This window comes from Triticum aestivum, chromosome 2D (assembly GCF_018294505.1).
Source record: "Triticum aestivum cultivar Chinese Spring chromosome 2D, IWGSC CS RefSeq v2.1, whole genome shotgun sequence".
Taxonomy (NCBI): domain Eukaryota; kingdom Viridiplantae; phylum Streptophyta; class Magnoliopsida; order Poales; family Poaceae; genus Triticum; species Triticum aestivum.
The window spans coordinates 390007158-390025855 of NC_057799.1; positions in this window are offsets into that span (position 1 = coordinate 390007158).

The following is an 18698-nucleotide window of genomic DNA, read 5'->3' on the forward strand; positions in this document are numbered from 1 at the left end:
AAACTGTAGTGAATGTTTATGGAGAGCAATATCTGCGAGCACCTAATGTCGAGGACAGGGCCAGGATTCCAGAGATGCATGGAGGAAAGGTTGCCTTGCGATGCTAGGGAGTGTTGGCTATATGCACTAAAAGTGAAAGAATTGCCCTGCAGCTTGCACGACCAATTCACCGGGAGGGGCCAACAATAATTTTGAAAGTTGTTGCCTCTGGAGATCTACGGATCTGGCATTGCTACCTTGGGTTGCATGTATCTCATAATGAAACCAATGTTTTGCAAAGATCGCATCTATTTGCAAGGCTAATTACAGGTATCCACTTTGCACCTTCATGGTGAGTGGTCATCGGTGTGACCAAGATTACTATCTAGCAGATGGCATCTATCCATCTTGGTCTACATTTCTGAAGGCAATTCATAAGCCTGATAGCAGGAAACATAAGCATTTCGCCAATACGCAAGAAGCTCAGAGAAAATACATTGAGAGGGCATTTGGAGTGCCACAATCAAGGTTTCCAGTTGTCCGGTGCCTGCTCGTTTCTAGAACAAGGTTATCCTGTCAAATACCATGGCATGTTGTGTTATCCTACACACATGATTATAGAGGATGAGAGACATGTGTGAGGGCCCATTGACTATGAACCTAATGGTAGACTAGTCAGGCCTCACAGGAACCCAAATCACATTCAAGCATTTCTTAAGGCGCATCGAAAGATTAAAGACCGGGCTTCCCACCATCAGCTAAATGGAGGATCTTATTGATCATCATTGGTAGCTAAATGGGGAAGGAGTGCTTAAATTGCTTTAATTTTATTTATTTCACTTTAACAATTCATTTGGCTGGATTGCTTGTTGCATTTGTATTATTTGCCAATTTGAATTATTTGTTGTGTTCGGATAAATGGTCTGTATAATATTTGTTGAACTGTGGGTCCTACATGCATGAGAAATAGGTAGCTAGCTGGGACAATGGATGCTTAAATTGCTTTAAATTTTATTTATTTTTCACTTATAATTTGTTTGATCGGATTAGTTGTTGCATTTCAATTATTTGTCAATTTAAAAATTTGTATTTTCGGATAAATGATTTGTATAATATTTGTTGAATTGTGGGTCCTACATGCATGTGAAATAGGCAGCTAGCTAGGAGAAGGATGCTTAAATAGCTTTAAATTTTATTTATTTTCACTTTAACAATTCATTTGACCGGATTACTTGTTGCATCTGTATTATTTGCCAATTTGAATTTATTTGTTGTGTTCGGATAAATAGTTTGTATAATATTTGTTAAATTGTGGGTCCTACATGCATGGGAAATAGGTAGCTAACGGGAGAAGGATGCTTAAATTGCTTTAATTTTATTTATTTCCACTTTAACAATATTTGATCGGATTAGTCGCTGCATTTGGATTATTTGCCAATTTGAATTTACTTGTTGTGTTCGGATAAATGGTTTGTATAGTATTTGTTGAATTGTGGGTCCTACATGCATGGTAAATATGCAACGAGCTAGGAGAAAGGATGCTTAAATTGCTTTAATTTTATTTATATTTCACTTTAACAATTTAGTTGATCGGATTAGTCGCTGGATTTGGATTATATACCATTTTGAATTTATTTGTTGTGTTCGGATAAATGATTTGTACAATATTTGTTGAATTGCGGGTCCTACATGCATGGTAATAGGCAACTAGCTGGGAGAAGTAATGCTTAAATTACTTTAAATATTATTAATTTTCACTTTAACATTTTATTTGATCGGATTATTTGCCAATTTGAATTATTTGTTGTATTCGGATAAATGTTTATATAATATTTGTTGAATTGTGGGTTCTACATGCATGGCAAATATGGAGGCCGCATTATGACAACTCTGCGTTAGCACACAGCGGCCAAGGCCTCCATTCCATATGAAGTTCGACCGGCTTACGGTTGCTCCTAGCTTGTCAAATTTTTCTAACCCTCTCGTATCAGACGAGGAGGATGAGGATGCTGATGCCAATAATGATGGCAAGCCTCTCTCCCATCTGGTTTATCACAAGATTGAAGTAGACTTGAATGATATTGTACGTGACACTATGCTGTATGAGCTTGTCGCATTGTGTAACGCCCCAGACACACCTGTCGGTGGTGGTTACTCCTGGTGTCGGGGAACGCAGTATTTCAAAAAGTTTACCTACGATCACGCAAGATCTATCTATGTGATGCATAGCAACAAACGGGAGAGTATGTCCACGTACCCTCATAGACCGAAAGCGGAAGCGTTAAGTAACGCGGTTGATGTAGTCGAACATCTTCGCGATCCAACCGATCAAGTACAGAACGCATGACACCTCCGTGATCTGCACACGTTCAGCTCGGTGACGTCCCTCGAACTCTTGATCCAGCTGAGGCCGAGGGAGAGCTCCATCAGCACGACGACGTGGTGACGGTGTTGATGAAGTTACCGACGCAGGGCTTCGCCTAAGCACTACAACGATATGACCGAGGTGGAATTCTGTGGAGGGGGGCACCGCACACGGCTAAGACAACTGTCAACTTGTGTGTTCTAGGGTGCCCCCATGCCCCTGTATATAAAGGAGCAAGGGGGAGGCCGTCCGGCCCCTAGGGCGCGCCCCCAAGAGCGGAATCCTACTAGGACTCCAAGTCCTAGTAGGAATCCACCAAGAGGGAGAGAGGGGGAAGGGAAGGAAAGGGGGCGTCGCCCCCAACCCTAGTCCAATTCGGACCCAGGGGGCAGCCCCTCCTGGCCCTTCCTCTCTTCCCACTAAGGCCCATAGAGGCCCATTAGTTCCCCCGGGGGTTCCGATAACCCCGGGCACTCTGATATTTATGCGGTGAACCCCGGAACTCATCCGGTGTCCGAATAACATCGTCCAATATATCATTCTTTATGTCTCGACCATTTCGAGACTCCTCGTCATGTCCGTGATCACATTTGGGACTCCGAACTACCTTCGATACATCAAAACACATAAACTCATAATACCAATCGTCATCGAACGTTAAGCGTGCGGACCCTACGGGTTCGAGAACTATGTAGACATGACCGAGATTTATCTCCGGTCAATAACCAATAGCGGAACCTGGATGCTCATATTGGCTCCCACATATTCTACGAAGATCTTTATCGGTCAAACCGCATAACAACATACGTTATTCCCTTTGTCATCGGTATGTTACTTGCCCGAGATTTGATTGTCGCCATCTCAATACCTAGTTCAATCTCGTTACCGGCAAGTCTCTTTACTCGTTCCGTAATGCATCATCCCGCAACTAACTCATTAGTCACATTGCTTGCAAGGCTTATAGTGATGTGGATTACCGAGAGGGCCCATAGATACCTCTCCGACAATCGGAGTGACAAATCCTAATCTCGATCTATGCTAACTCAACAAACACCATCAGAGACACCTGTAGAGCATCTTTATAATCACCCAGTTACGTTGTGACGTTTGATAGCACACTAAGTGTTCCTCCGGTATTCGGGAGTTGCATAATCTCATAGTCATAGGAACATGTATAAGTCATGAAGAAAGCAATAGCAACAAACTAAACGATCATCGTGCTAAGCTAACGGAATGTGTCTTGTCAATCACATCATTCTCTAATGATGTGATCCCGTTCATCAAATGACAACTCATGTCTATGGCTAGGAAACTTAACCATCTTTGATTAACGAGCTAGTTAAGTAGAGGCATACTAGTGACATTCTGTTTGTCTATGTATTCGCACATGTACTAAGTTTCCAGTTAATACAATTCTAGCATGAATAATAAACATTTATCATGACATAAGGAAATAAAAATAACAACTTTATTATTGCCTCTAGGGCATATTTCCTTCAGTCTCCCACTTGCACTAGAGTCAATAATCTAGATTACATGGTAATGATTCTAACACCCATGGAGTCTTGGTGTTGATTATGTTTTGCTCGTGAGAGAGGCTTAGTCAACGGGTCTGCAACATTCAGATCCGTATGTATCTTGCAAATCTCTATGTCTCCCTCCTTGACTTGATCGCGGATGGAATTGAAGCGTCTCTTGATGCGCTTGGTTCTCTTGTGAAATCTGGATTCCTTTGCCAAGGCAATTGCACCCGTATTGTCACAAAAGATTTTCATTGGACCCGATGCACTAGGTATGACACCTAGATCGGATATGAACTCCGTCATCCAGACTCCTTCATTTGCTGGTTCCGAAGCAGCTATGTACTCCGCTTCACACGTAGATCCCGCCACGACGCTTTCTTAGAACTGCACCAACTGACAGCTCCACCGTTCAATATAAATATGTATCCGTTTTGTGACTTAGAGTCATCCGGATCAGTGTCAAAGCTTGCATCGACGTAACCATTTACGACGAGCTCTTTGTCACCTCCATAAACGAGAAGCATATCCTTAGTGCTTTTCAGATATTTCAGGATGTTCTTGACCGCTGTCCAGTGATCCACTCCTGGATTACTTTGGTACCTCCCTGCTAAACTGATAGCAAGGCACACATCAGGTCTGGTACATAGCATTGCATACATGATAGAACCTATGGCTAAAGCATAGGGAATGACTTTCATTTTCTCTCTATCTTCTGCAGTGGTCGGGCATTGAGTCTGACTCAACTTCACACCTTGTAACATAGGCAAGAACCCTTTCTTTGCTTGATCCATTTTGAAGTTCTTCAAAACTTTGTCAAGGTATATGCTTTGTGAAAGTACAATTAAGCGTCTTGATCTATCTCTGTAGATCTTGATGCCCAATATATAAGCAGCTTCATCGAGGTCTTTCATTGAAAAACTCTTGTTCAAGTATCCTTTTATGCTATCCAGAAATTCTATATCATTTCCAATCAACAATAAGTCATCCACATATAATATTAGAAATGCTACAGAGCTCCCACTCACTTTCTTGTAAATACAGGCTTCTCCAAAAGTCTGTATAAAACCATATGCTTTGATCACACTATCAAAACGTTTATTCCAACTCCGAGATGCTTGCACCAGTCCATAAATGGATCGCTGGAGCTTGCACACTTTGTTAGCATCCTTTGGATTGATAAAACCTTCGGGTTGCATCATATACAACTCTTCTTCCAGAAATCCATTCGGGAATGCAGTCTTTACATCCATTTGCCAAATTTCATAATCATAAAATCCAGCAATTGCTAACATGATTCGGATGGACTTAAGCATCGCTACGGGTGAGAAGGTCTCATCGTAGTCAATTCCTTGAACTTGTCGAAAACCTTTTGCAACAAGTCAAGCTTTGTAGACAGTAACATTACCGATAGTGTTAGTCTTCTTCTTGAAGATCCATTTATTCTCTATGGCTTGCCGATCATCGGGCAAGTCAACCAAAGTCCACACTTTGTTCTCATACATGGATCCCATCTCAGATTTCATGGCCTCAAGCCATTTCACGGAATCTGGGCTCATCATCGCTTCCTCATAGTTTGTATAGGTTCGTCATGGTCAAGTAACATGACCTCCAGAACCGGATTACCGTACCACTCTGGTGCGGATCTTACTCTGGTTGACCTACGAGGTTTAGTAGTAAATTGATCTAAAGTTACATCATCATCATCATTAGCTTCCTCACTAATTGGTGTAGGAGTCACAGGAACTGATTTCTGTGATGAACTACTTTCCAATAAGGGAGCAGGTACAGTTACATCAAGTTCTACTTTCCTCCCACTCACTTCTTTAGAGATAAACTCCTTCTATAGAAAGGATCCATTCTTAGCAACGAAAGTCTTGCCTTCGGATCTGTGATAGAAGGTGCACCCAACAGTCTCCTTTGGGTATCCTATGAAGACACATTTCTCTGATTTGGGTTCGATCTTATCAGGTTGAAGCTTTTTCACATAAGCATCGCAGCCCCAAACTTTAAGAAACGACAACTTGGGTTTCTTACCAAACCACAGTTCATAAGGTGTCGTCTCAATGGATTTAGATGGTGCCCTATTTAACGTGAATGCAGCCGTCTCTAAAGCATAACCCCATAACGATAGCGGTAAATCAGTAAGAGACATCATAGATCGCATCATATCTAATAAAGTGCGGTTACGACGTTCGGACACACCATTACGTTGTGGTGTTCTGGGTGGCGTGAGTTGCGAAACTATTCCGCATTGTTTCAAATGAAGACCAAACTCGTAACTCAAATATTCTCCTCCACGATTAGATCGCATAAACTTTATTTTCTAGTTACGATGATTTTTCACTTCACTCTGAAATTCTTTGAACTTTTCAAATGTTTCAGACATATGTTTCATCAAGTAGATATACCCATATCTGCTCAAATCATCTGTGAAGGTCAGAAAATAACGATACCCGCCGCGAGCCTCAATATTCATCGGACCACATACATCAGTATGTATGATTTCCAATAAATCTGTTGCTCGCTCCATTGTTCCGGATAACGGAGTTTTAGTCATCTTGCCCATGAGGCATGGTTCGCAAGTACCAAGTGATTCATAATCAAGTGATTCCAAAAGTCCATCAGAATGGAGTTTCTTCATGCGCTTTACACCAATATGACCCAAACGGCAGTGCCACAAATAAGTTGCACTATCATTATCAACTCTGCATCTTTTGGCTTCAATATTATGAATATGTGTGTCACTACTATCGAGATTCAACAAAAATAGACCACTATTCAAGGGTGCATGGCCATAAAAGATATTACTCATATAAATAGAACAACCATTATTCTCAGATTTAAATGAATAATCGTCTCGCATCAAACAAGATCCAGATACAATGTTCATGCTTAACACTGGCACCAAATAACAATTATTCAGGTCTAAAACTAATCCCGACGGTAGATGTAGAGGTAGCGTGCCGACGGCGATCACATCGACTTTGGAACCATTTCCCACGCGAATCGTCACCTCGTCCTTAGCCAATCTTCGCTTAATCCGTAGTCCCTGTTTCGAGTTGCAAATATTATCAACAGAACCAGTATCAAATACCCAGGCACTACTGCGAGCATTAGTAAGGTACACATCAATAACATGTATATCACATATACCTTTGTTCACGTTGCCATCCTTCTTATCCGCCAAATACTTGGGGCAGTTCCGCTTCCAGTGACCAGTCCCTTTGAAGTAGAAGCACCCAGTCTCAGGCTTAGGTCCAGACTTAGGCTTCTTCACTTGAGCAGCAACTTGCTTGCCGTTCTTCTTGAAGTTCCCCTTCTTCCCTTTACCCTTTTTCTTGAAACTGGTGGTCTTATTTACCATCAACACTTGATACTCCTTGTTGATTTCTACCTTCGTAGCTTTTAGCATCGTGAAGAGCTCGGGAATCGTCTTATCCATCCCTTGCATATTATAGTTCATCACGAAGCTCTTGTAGCTTGGTGGCAGTGATTGAAGAACTCTGTCAATGACACTATCAACTGGAAGATTAACTCCCAGCTGAGTCAAGTGATTATAATACCCCAAACATTTTGAGTATATGCTCACTGAAAAAACTATTCTCCTCCATTTTGAAGCTGTAGAACTTATTGGAGACTTCATATCTCTCAATCCGGGCATTTGCTTAAAATATTAACTTCAACTCCTGGAACATCTAATATGCTCCATGACGTTCAAAACGTCGTTGAAGTCCCGGTTCTAAGCCGTAAAGCATGATACACTGAACTATCGAGTAGTCATCAACTTTACTCTGCCAGACGTTCTTAACGTCATCAGCAGCATCTGCAGCAGGCCTGGCACCTAGCGGTGCTTCCAAGACGTAATTGTTCTGTGCAGCAATGAGGATAATCCTCAAGTTATGGACCCAGTCCGTGTAGTTGCTACCATCATCTTTCAACTTAGCTTTCTCTAGGAACGCATTAAAATTCAAAGGAACAGCCGCACGAGCCATTGATCTACAACAACATAGACATGCAAAATACTATCACGTACTAAGTTCATGATAAATTAAAGTTCAATTAATCATATTACTTAAGAACTCCCACTTAGATAGACATTCCTCTAATCATCTAAGTGATCACGTGATCCAAATCAACTAAACCATGTCCGATCATCACGTGAGATGGAGTAGTTTTCAATGGTGAACATCACTATGTTGATCATATATACTATATGATTCACGCTCGACCTTTCGGTCTCAGTGTTCCGAGGCCATATCTGCATATGCTAGGCTCGTCAAGTTTAACCTGAGTATTCTGCATGTGCAAAACTGGCTTGCACCCGTTGTATGTGAATGTAGAGCTTATCACACCCGATCATCACGTGGTGTCTCGGCACGACGAACTTTCGCAACGGTGCATACTCAGGGAGAACATTTGTACCTTGAAATTTAGTGAGAGATCATCTTATAATGCTACCATCGAACTAAGCAAAATAAGATGCATAAAGGATAAACATCACATGCAATCAATATAAGTGATATGATATGGCCATCATCATCTTGTGCCTTTGATCTCCATCTCCAAAGCACTATCATGATCACCATCATCATCGGCGCGACACCTTGATCTCCATCGAAGCATCGTTGTCGTCTCGCCAACTATTGCTTCTACGACTATCGCTACCGCTTAGTGATAAAGTAAAAAACAATTACAGGGTGATTGCATTCCATACAATAAAGCGACAACCATATGGCTCCTGCCAGTTGCCGATAACTCTGTTACAAAACATGATCATCTCATACAATAAAATTTAGCATCATGTCTTGACCATATCACATCACAACATGCCCTGCAAAAACAAGTTAGACGTCCTCTACTTTGTTGTTGCAAGTTTTACGTGGCTGCTACGGGCTTAGCAAGAACCGTTCTTACCTACGCATCAAAACCACAACGATTTTTCGTCAAGTGTGTTGTTTTAACCTTCAACAAGGACCGGGCGTAGTCACACTCGATTCAACTAAAGTTGGAGAAACTGACACCCGCCAGCCACCTGTGTGTAAAGCACGTTGGTAGAACCAGTCTCGCGTAAGCGTACGCGTAATGTCGGTCCGGGCCGCTTCATCCAACAATAACGCCGAATCAAAGTATGACATGCTGGTAAGCAGTATGACTATTATCGCCCACAACTCTTTGTGTTCTACTCGTGCATATAACATCTACGCATAGACCTGGCAAGGATGCCACTGTTGTTCAACGCAATATTTCAAAAAATTTACCTACGATCACGCAAGATCTATCTATGTGATGCATAGCAACGAGTGGGAGAGTATGTCCACGTACCCTCGTAGACCGAAAGCGGAAGCGTTAAGTAACGCGGTTGATGTAGTCGAACGTCTTCGCGATCCAACCGATCAAGTACCGGAGGCATGGCACCTCCGCGATCTGCACACGTTCAGCTTGGTGACGTCCCTCGAACCCTTGATCCAGTTGAGGCCGAGGGAGAGTTCCGTCAACACGAGGGCGTGGTGACGGTGTTGATGAAGTTACCGATGCAGGGCTTCGCCTAAGCACTACAACGATATGACCGAGGTGGAATTCTGTGGAGGGGGGCACCGCACACGGCTAAGAAAACTATCAACTTGTGTGTTCTAGGGTGCCCCTGCCCCCGTATATAAATGAGCAAGGGGGAGGCCAGCCGGCCCCTAGGGCGCACCCCCAAGAGGGGAATTCTACTAGGACTCCAAGTCCTAGTACGAATCCACCAAGAGGGAGAGAGGGGGAAGGAAGGAAGAGGGGGAAGGGAAGGAAAGGGGGGCGCCGCCCCTTCCCCTAGTCCAATTCGGACCCAAGGGGGGGGGGCGCGGCCAGCGCCTCCTGGCCCTTCCTCTATTCCCACTAAGGCCCATAGAGGCCCATTAGTTCCCATGGGGGTTCCGATAACCCCCCGGCACTCTGATATTTATCCGGTGAACCCAAGAACTCATCCGGTGTCCGAATAACATCGTCCAATATATCATTCTTTATGTCTCGACCATTTTGAGACTCCTCGTCATGTTCGTGATCACATCCGAGACTCCGAACTACCTTCGGTACATCAAAACACATAAACTCATAATACCGATCGTCATCGAACGTTAAGCGTGCAGAGCCTACGGGTTCGAGAACTATGTAGACATGACCGAGACTTATCTCCGGTCAATAACCAATAGCGGAACCTGGATGCTCATATTGGCTCCCACATATTCTAGGAAGATCTTTATCGGTCAAACCGCATAACAACATACGTTGTTCCCTTTGTCATCGGTATGTTACTTGCCCGAGATTCGATCGTCGGTATCTCAATACCTAGTTCAATCTCGTTACCGGCAAGTCTCTTTACTCATTCCGTAATGCATCATCCCGCAACTAACTCATTAGTCACATTGCTTGCAAGGCTTATAGTGATGTGCATTACCGAGAGGGCCCAGAGATACCTCTCCGGCAATCGGAGTGACAAATCCTAATCTCGATCTATGCCAACTCAACAAACACCATCGGAGACACCTGTAGAGCATCTTTATAATCACCCAGTTACATTGTGACGGTTGATAGCACACTAAGTGTCCTCCGGTATTCGGGAGTTGCATAATATCATAGTCATAGAAACATGTATAAGTCATGAAGAAAGCAATAGCAACAAACTAAACGATCATCGTGCTAAGCTAACGGAATGGGTCTTGTCAATCACATCATTCTCTAATGATGTGATCTCGTTCATCAAATGACAACTCATGTCTATGGCTAGGAAACTTAACCATCTTTGATTAACGAGCTAGTTAAGTAGAGGCATACTAGTGACATTCTGTTTGTCTATGTATTCACACATGTACTAAGTTTCTAGTTAATACAATTCTAGCATGAATAATAAACATTTATCATGATATAAGGAAATATAAATAATAACTTTATTATTGCCTCTAGGGCATATTTCCTTCACCTGGCGGGATCTAGACTGGCCTCACAGATCAATACTAGTCTTTTCTGCGCACTTTGTCCTCACTCGTGCGCACCTGGGAGCAACTTCCCGGTTGGTCACCCATCTTGAAACTTCTCCAAGCTAAGCACACTTAACTTTGGAATTCTGTCCGAATGGGCTCCCGGAAAAGAAGGAATTCCTTATTGATATGAGTAGTCTATCATCCTTATTAAGTCGGGCTATCACATACACCCCCACTCAGAGGAACCGACGTCCTCGTCGGGCCACAGGAACGTTCCCTCTTGGCACATACGTCTGTGCATGCAGTCCGTACATGTGTCATGCTGTGTGCCACGATGGGTCACAAACATCATGAACAACATGACCGCGCACCTGTCCGCAAACATCCGTGTAACCGTGAGGGTCGGCTCTGATACCAACTTGTAACGCCTCGGACACACCCGTCGGTGGTCGTTACTCCTGGCGGGATCTAGACTGGCCTCACAGATCAATACTAGTCTCTTTTGTGTACTTTGTCCTCACTCGTGCGCACCCCAGAGCAACTTCCCGGTCGGTCACCCATCCTGAAACTACTCCAAGCTAAGCACGCTTAACTTTGGAGTTCTGTCCGAATGGGCTCCCGGAAAAGAAGGAATTCCTTATTGATATGAGTAGTCTATCATCCCTATTAAGCCGGGCTATCACACATTGGTATGAAAAAACAAGTCTACTTCAGCGAAGAAAAGAGGGCGCCCATCTAAGAGGGCAAAGGTCTCTAAACAAAAAAATTGTTCTTCATGAGAGGCATGTTTTGAAATAGCATAGGTCTTGGTGACTTGGCTAAACACAAGCACATTGCTGATTGTGTAAAGGATCATGCGTTGGACTTTGTGGCCACCACCGAGTCGGGTAAACATGATTTTCATACATACTTGCCGGAGATTCGATCGTCGGTATCTCAATACCTAGTTCAATCTCGTTACCGGCAAGTCTCTTTACTCATTCCGTAATGCATCATCCCGCAACTAACTCATTAGTCACATTGCTTGCAAGGCTTATAGTGATGTGCATTACCGAGAGGGCCCAGAGATACCTCTCCGGCAATCGGAGTGACAAATCCTAATCTCGATCTATGCCAACTCAACAAACACCATCGGAGACACCTGTAGAGCATCTTTATAATCACCCAGTTACATTGTGACGGTTGATAGCACACTAAGTGTCCTCCGGTATTCGGGAGTTGCATAATATCATAGTCATAGAAACATGTATAAGTCATGAAGAAAGCAATAGCAACAAACTAAACGATCATCGTGCTAAGCTAACGGAATGGGTCTTGTCAATCACATCATTCTCTAATGATGTGATCTCGTTCATCAAATGACAACTCATGTCTATGGCTAGGAAACTTAACCATCTTTGATTAACGAGCTAGTTAAGTAGAGGCATACTAGTGACATTCTGTTTGTCTATGTATTCACACATGTACTAAGTTTCTAGTTAATACAATTCTAGCATGAATAATAAACATTTATCATGATATAAGGAAATATAAATAATAACTTTATTATTGCCTCTAGGGCATATTTCCTTCACCTGGCGGGATCTAGACTGGCCTCACAGATCAATACTAGTCTTTTCTGCGCACTTTGTCCTCACTCGTGCGCACCTGGGAGCAACTTCCCGGTTGGTCACCCATCTTGAAACTTCTCCAAGCTAAGCACGCTTAACTTTGGAATTCTGTCCGAATGGGCTCCCGGAAAAGAAGGAATTCCTTATTGATATGAGTAGTCTATCATCCTTATTAAGTCGGGCTATCACATACACCCCCACTCAGAGGAACCGACGTCCTCGTCGGGCCACAGGAACGTTCCCTCTTGGCACATACGTCTGTGCATGCAGTCCGTACATGTGTCATGCTGTGTGCCACGATGGGTCACAAACATCATGAACAACATGACCGCGCACCTGTCCGCAAACATCCGTGTAACCGTGAGGGTCGGCTCTGATACCAACTTGTAACGCCTCGGACACACCCGTCGGTGGTCGTTACTCCTGGCGGGATCTAGACTGGCCTCACAGATCAATACTAGTCTCTTCTGTGTACTTTGTCCTCACTCGTGCGCACCCCAGAGCAACTTCCCGGTCGGTCACCCATCCTGAAACTACTCCAAGCTAAGCACGCTTAACTTTGGAGTTCTGTCCGAATGGGCTCCCGGAAAAGAAGGAATTCCTTATTGATATGAGTAGTCTATCATCCCTATTAAGCCGGGCTATCACACATTGGTATGAAAAAACAAGTCTACTTCAGCGAAGAAAAGAGGGCGCCCATCTAAGAGGGCAAAGGTCTCTAAACAAAAAAATTGTTCTTCATGAGAGGCATGTTTTGAAATAGCATAGGTCTTGGTGACTTGGCTAAACACAAGCACATTGCTGATTGTGTAAAGGATCATGCGTTGGACTTTGTGGCCACCACCGAGTCGGGTAAACATGATTTTCATACACGTGATATTGACCACTTTTCATGTGGTTATGATTAGGAATGGCATGCCTTACCGCCGTCCGGGAGGTTAGGTGGAATCTTGCTTGGCATCCACTCGACATACTTAGAACTCATGTCCACATTGAAGGGTGACTATCACATCAAATTTCACCTTTGAAACAAGTCCGACAACTTCCTTTGGAGTCTGGTGGCTGTTTATGGCGCTGCTCAAGAGGAGTTTAAATATGTGTTTCTTAAAGAACTTGTTAATACCTACCTGTTGGGGAACGTAGTATTTCAAAAAAAATCCTATGATCACGCAAGATCTATCTAGGAGAAGCATAGCTACGAGCGGGGAGAGTGTGTCCACGTACTCTCGTAGACCGAAAGCGGAAGCGTTAAGTAACGCGGTTGATGTAGTCGGACGTCTTCGCGATCCAACCGATCAAGTACCGAACGCACGCCACCTCCGCGATCTGCACATGTTCAGCTTGGTGTCGTCCCACGAACTATAGATCCAGCTGAGGTCGAGGGATAGTTTCGTCAGCACGATGGCGTGTTGACGGTGATGACGAAGTTACCGACGCAGGGCTTCGCCTAAGCACTACGACAATATGACCAAGGTGGAAATCTGTGGAGGGGGCACCGCACACGGCTAAGAATCAACTTGTGTGTCTATGGGGTGCCCCCTCCCCCGTATATAAAGGAGAGGAGGAGGGGGAGGGCTGGCCTCCTAGGGCGCGCCCCAAGGGGGGATTCCTACTCCTACTAGGAGTAGGTTTCCCCCCTTTCCTAGTCCAACTAGGAGGGAGAAGGAAGGGAAGAGGGAGAGAATGAATGGGGCCCCCCCCCCAAAACCCTACCCCAATTCGGATTGGGCCTAGGGGGCGCATGCCACACCTGGCTGCCTCCTCCTCTCTTCCACTATGGCCCATGAAGGCCCATTAACTCCCCTTGGGGTTCCGGTAACCCCCCGGTACTCCGGAAAATGCCCGAACTCATCCGAAACCTTTCCGGTGTCCAAACATAACCTTCCAATATATCAATCTTCATGTCTCGACCATTTCGAGACTCCTCCTCATGTCCGTGATCACATTTGGGACTCCGAACTACCTTCATTACATCAAAACACATAAACTCATAATACCGATCGTCATCGAACGTTAAGCGTGCGGACCCTACGGGTTCGAGAACTATGTAGACATGACCGAGACTAATCTCCGGTCAATAACCAATAGTGGAACCTGCATGCTCATATTGGTTCCTACATATTCTACGAAGATCTTTATCGGTCAAACCGCATAACAACATACGTTATTCCCTTTGTCATCGGCATGTTACTTGCCCGAGATTCGATCGTCGCTATCATCATACCTAGTTCAATCTCGTTACCGGCAAGTCTCTTTACTCGTTCCATAGTGCATCATCCTGTTACTAACTCACTAGTTACATTGCTTGCAAGGCTTATAGTGATGTGCATTACCGAGAGGGCCCATAGATACCTCTCCGACAATCTGAGTGACAAATCCTAATCTCGATCTATGCCAACTCAACACACACCATCGGAGACACCTGTAGAGCATATTTATAATCACCCAGTTACGTTGTGATGTTTGATAGCACACTAAGTGTTCCTCCGGTATTCGGGAGTTGCATAATCTCATAGTCATAGGAACATGTATAAGTCATGAAGAAAGCAATAGAAACAAACTAAACGATCATCGTGCTAAGCTAACGCATGGGTCTCATCATTCACATCATTCTCTAATGATGTGATATCGTTCATCCAATGACAACTCATGTCTATGGCTAGGAAACTTAACCATCTTTGATTAACGAGCTAGTCAAGTAGAGGCATACTAGTCACACTCTGTTTGTCTATGTATTCACACATGTACTAAGTTTCCGGTTAATACAATTCTAGCATGAATAATAAACATTTATCATGATATAAGGAAATATAAATAACAACTTTATTATTGCCTCTAGGGCATATTTTCTTTCAGTCTCCCACTTGCACTAAAGTCAATAATCTAGATTACATAGTAATGATTCTAACACCAATGGAGTCTCGGTGTTGATCATGTTTTGCTCGTGAGAGAGGCTTAGTCAACGGGTCTGCAACATTCAGATCCGTATGTATTTTGCAAATCTCTATGTGTCCCTCCTTGACTTGATCGCAGATGGAATTGAAGTGTCTCTTGATGTGCTTGGTTCTCTTGTGAAATCTGGATTCTTTTGCCAAGGCAATTGCACCAGTATTGTCACAAAAGATTTTCATTGGACCCGATGCACTAGGTATGACACCTAGATCGGATATGAACTCCATCATCCAGACTCCTTCATTTGCTGCTTCCGAAGCAGCTATGTACTCCGCTTCACACGTAGATCCCGCCACGACGCTTTGCTTAGAACTGCACCAACTGACAGCTCCACCGTTCAATATAAATATGTATCCGTTTTGTGACTTAGAGTCATCCGGATCAGTGTCAAAGCTTGCATCGACGTAACCATTTACAATGAGCTCTTTGTCACCACCATAAACGAGAAACGTATCCTTAGTCCTTTTCAGGTATATCAGGATGTTCTTGACCGCTATCCAGTGATCCACTCCTGGATTACTTTGGTACCTCCCTGCTAAACTAATAGCAAGGCACACATCAGGTCTGGTACACAACATTGCATACATGATAGAACCTATGGCCGAAGCATAGGGAATGACTTTCATTTTCTCTCTATTTTCTGAAGTGGTCGGGCATTGAGTCTGACTCAACTTCACACCTTGTAACACATGCAAGAACCCTTTCTTTCTTGATCCATTTTGAAGTTCTTCAAAACTTTGTCAAGGTATGTGCTTTGTGAAAGTCCAATTAAGCGTCTTGATCTATCTCTATAGATCTTCATGCCCAATATATAAGCAGCTTCGCCGAGGTCTTTCATTGAAAAACTCTTATTCAAGTATCCTTTTATGCTATCCAGAAATTCTGTATCATTTCCAATCAACAATATGTCATCCACATATAATATTAGAAATGCTGCAAAGCTCCCACTCACTTTCTTGTAAATACAGGCTTGTCCAAAAGTCATTATAAAACCATACGCTTTGATCACACTATCAAAACGTTTATTCCAACTCCGAGATGCTTGCACCAGTCCATAAATGGATCGCTGGAGCTTGCACACTTTGTTAGCATCCTTTGGATCGATAAAACCTTCGGGTTGCATCATACATCGGACTGCATACATCGGTATGTATTATTTCCAACAAGTCTGTTGCTCGCTCTATTGTTCCGGAGAACAGAGTCTTAGTCATCTTGCCCATGAGGCATGGTTTGCAAGCATCAAGTGATTCCAAAAGCCCATCAGCATGGAGTTTCTTCATGCGCTTTACACCAATATGACCTAAACGGCAGTGCCACAAATAAGTTGCACTATCATTATTAAACTTATATATTTTGGCTTCAATACTACGAATATGTGTGTCACTACTATCGAGATTTAGTAAAAATAGACCACTCATCAAGGGTGCATGACCATAAAAGTATCACTCATATAAATAGAACAACCATTATTCTCTGATTGAAATGAATAACCGTCTCGCATCAAACAAGATCCAGATATAATGTTCATGCTTAACGTTGGCACCAAATAACAATTATTCAGGTCTAAAAGTAATCCCAAAGGTAGATGTAGAGGTAGCGTGCCGACGACGATCACATCGACTTTGGAACCATTTCCCACGCGCATCGTCACCTCGTTCTTAGCCAATCTTTTCTTAATCCGTGGTCCCTGTTCCGAGTTGCAAATATGAGCAACATAACCAGTATCCAATACCCAGCCACTACTGTGAGCATTAGTAAGGTACACATCAATAACATGTATATCAAATATACCTTTCACTTTGCCATCCTTCTTATCCGCCAAATACTTGAGGCAGTTCCGCTTCCAGTGGCCAGTCCCTTTGCAGTAGAAGCACTCAGTCTCAGGCTTAGGTCCAGACTTGGGCTTCTTCATTTGAGCAGCAACTTGCTTGCCGTTCTTCTTGAAGTTCCCCTTCTTCCCTTTACCATTTTTCTTGAAACTAGTGGTCTTGTTGACCATCAACACTTGATGCTCCTTCTTGATTTCTACCTCCGCAGGCTCACGAAGCTTCTGTAGCTTGGTGGCAGTGATTGAAGAACTGTGTCAATGACACTATCAACTAGAAGATTAACTCCCAGCTGAGTCGAGTAATTATGATACCCAGACATTTTGAGTATATGTTCACTGACAGAACTATTCTCCTCCATTTTGTAGCTGTAGAACTTATTGGAGACTTCATATCTCTCAATCCGGGCATTTGCTTGAAATATTAACTTCAAATCCTGGAACATCTCGTATGCCCCATGACGCTCAAAAACGTCGTTGAAGTCCCGGTTCTAAGCCGTAAAGCATGGCACACTAAACTATCGAGTAGTCATCAGCTTTGCCCTGCCAGGCGTTCACAACGTCTGGTGTTGATCCTGCAGCGGGTCTTGCACCTAGCGATGCTTCCAGGATGTAATTCTTCTGTGCAGCAATGAGGATAATCCTCAAGTTACGGACACAGTCCGTGTAGTTGCTACCATCATCTTTCAACTTAGCTTTCTCTAGGAACGCATTAAAATTCAAAGGAACAGTAGCACGGGCCATGGATCTACAACAACATGACATGCAAAATATTATGAGGTACTAAGTTCATGATAAATTAAAGTTCAATTAATCATATTACTTAAGAACTCCCACTTAGATAGACATCCCTCTAATCATCTAAGTGATCACGTGATCCAAATCAACTAAACCATGTCCGATCGTCATGTGAGATGGACTAGTTTTCAATGATGAACATCACTATGTTGATCATATCTACTATATGATTCACGCTCGAGCTTTCGGTCTTAGTGTTCCGAGGCCATATCTGCATATGCTAGGCTCGTCAAGGTTAACCCGAGTATTCTGTGTGTGCAAAACTGGCTTGCATCCGTTTGTTGGGGAACATAGTAATTTCAAAAAAATTCTACGCACACGCAAGATCATGGTGATGCATAGCAACGAGAGGTGAGAGTGTTGTCCACGTACTGTAACATCCCAAATTTTCAATTTGGAATGTTATACATAGATCATCATTGCATAGCATATTTTATTGCATTTTGGCAGAACCTCGATAAATCCTAAGCAACTCAAGGACCCTCGGAGAGAGTTGGGGATTTTCCCGATTTATCATATTTGATTTTCATCAAATAATAAAACGAGGATTTTGGTTTTAATTATTTTCTCTCCGGAAAAATATTTCACATTAAAATAAATGAGAGGAGAAAATATGACTTCTCCAAAACAATTGAAATATTGGAGGAAAAATATTAAAATCATATATTGGATTTTATTCGGATTTTA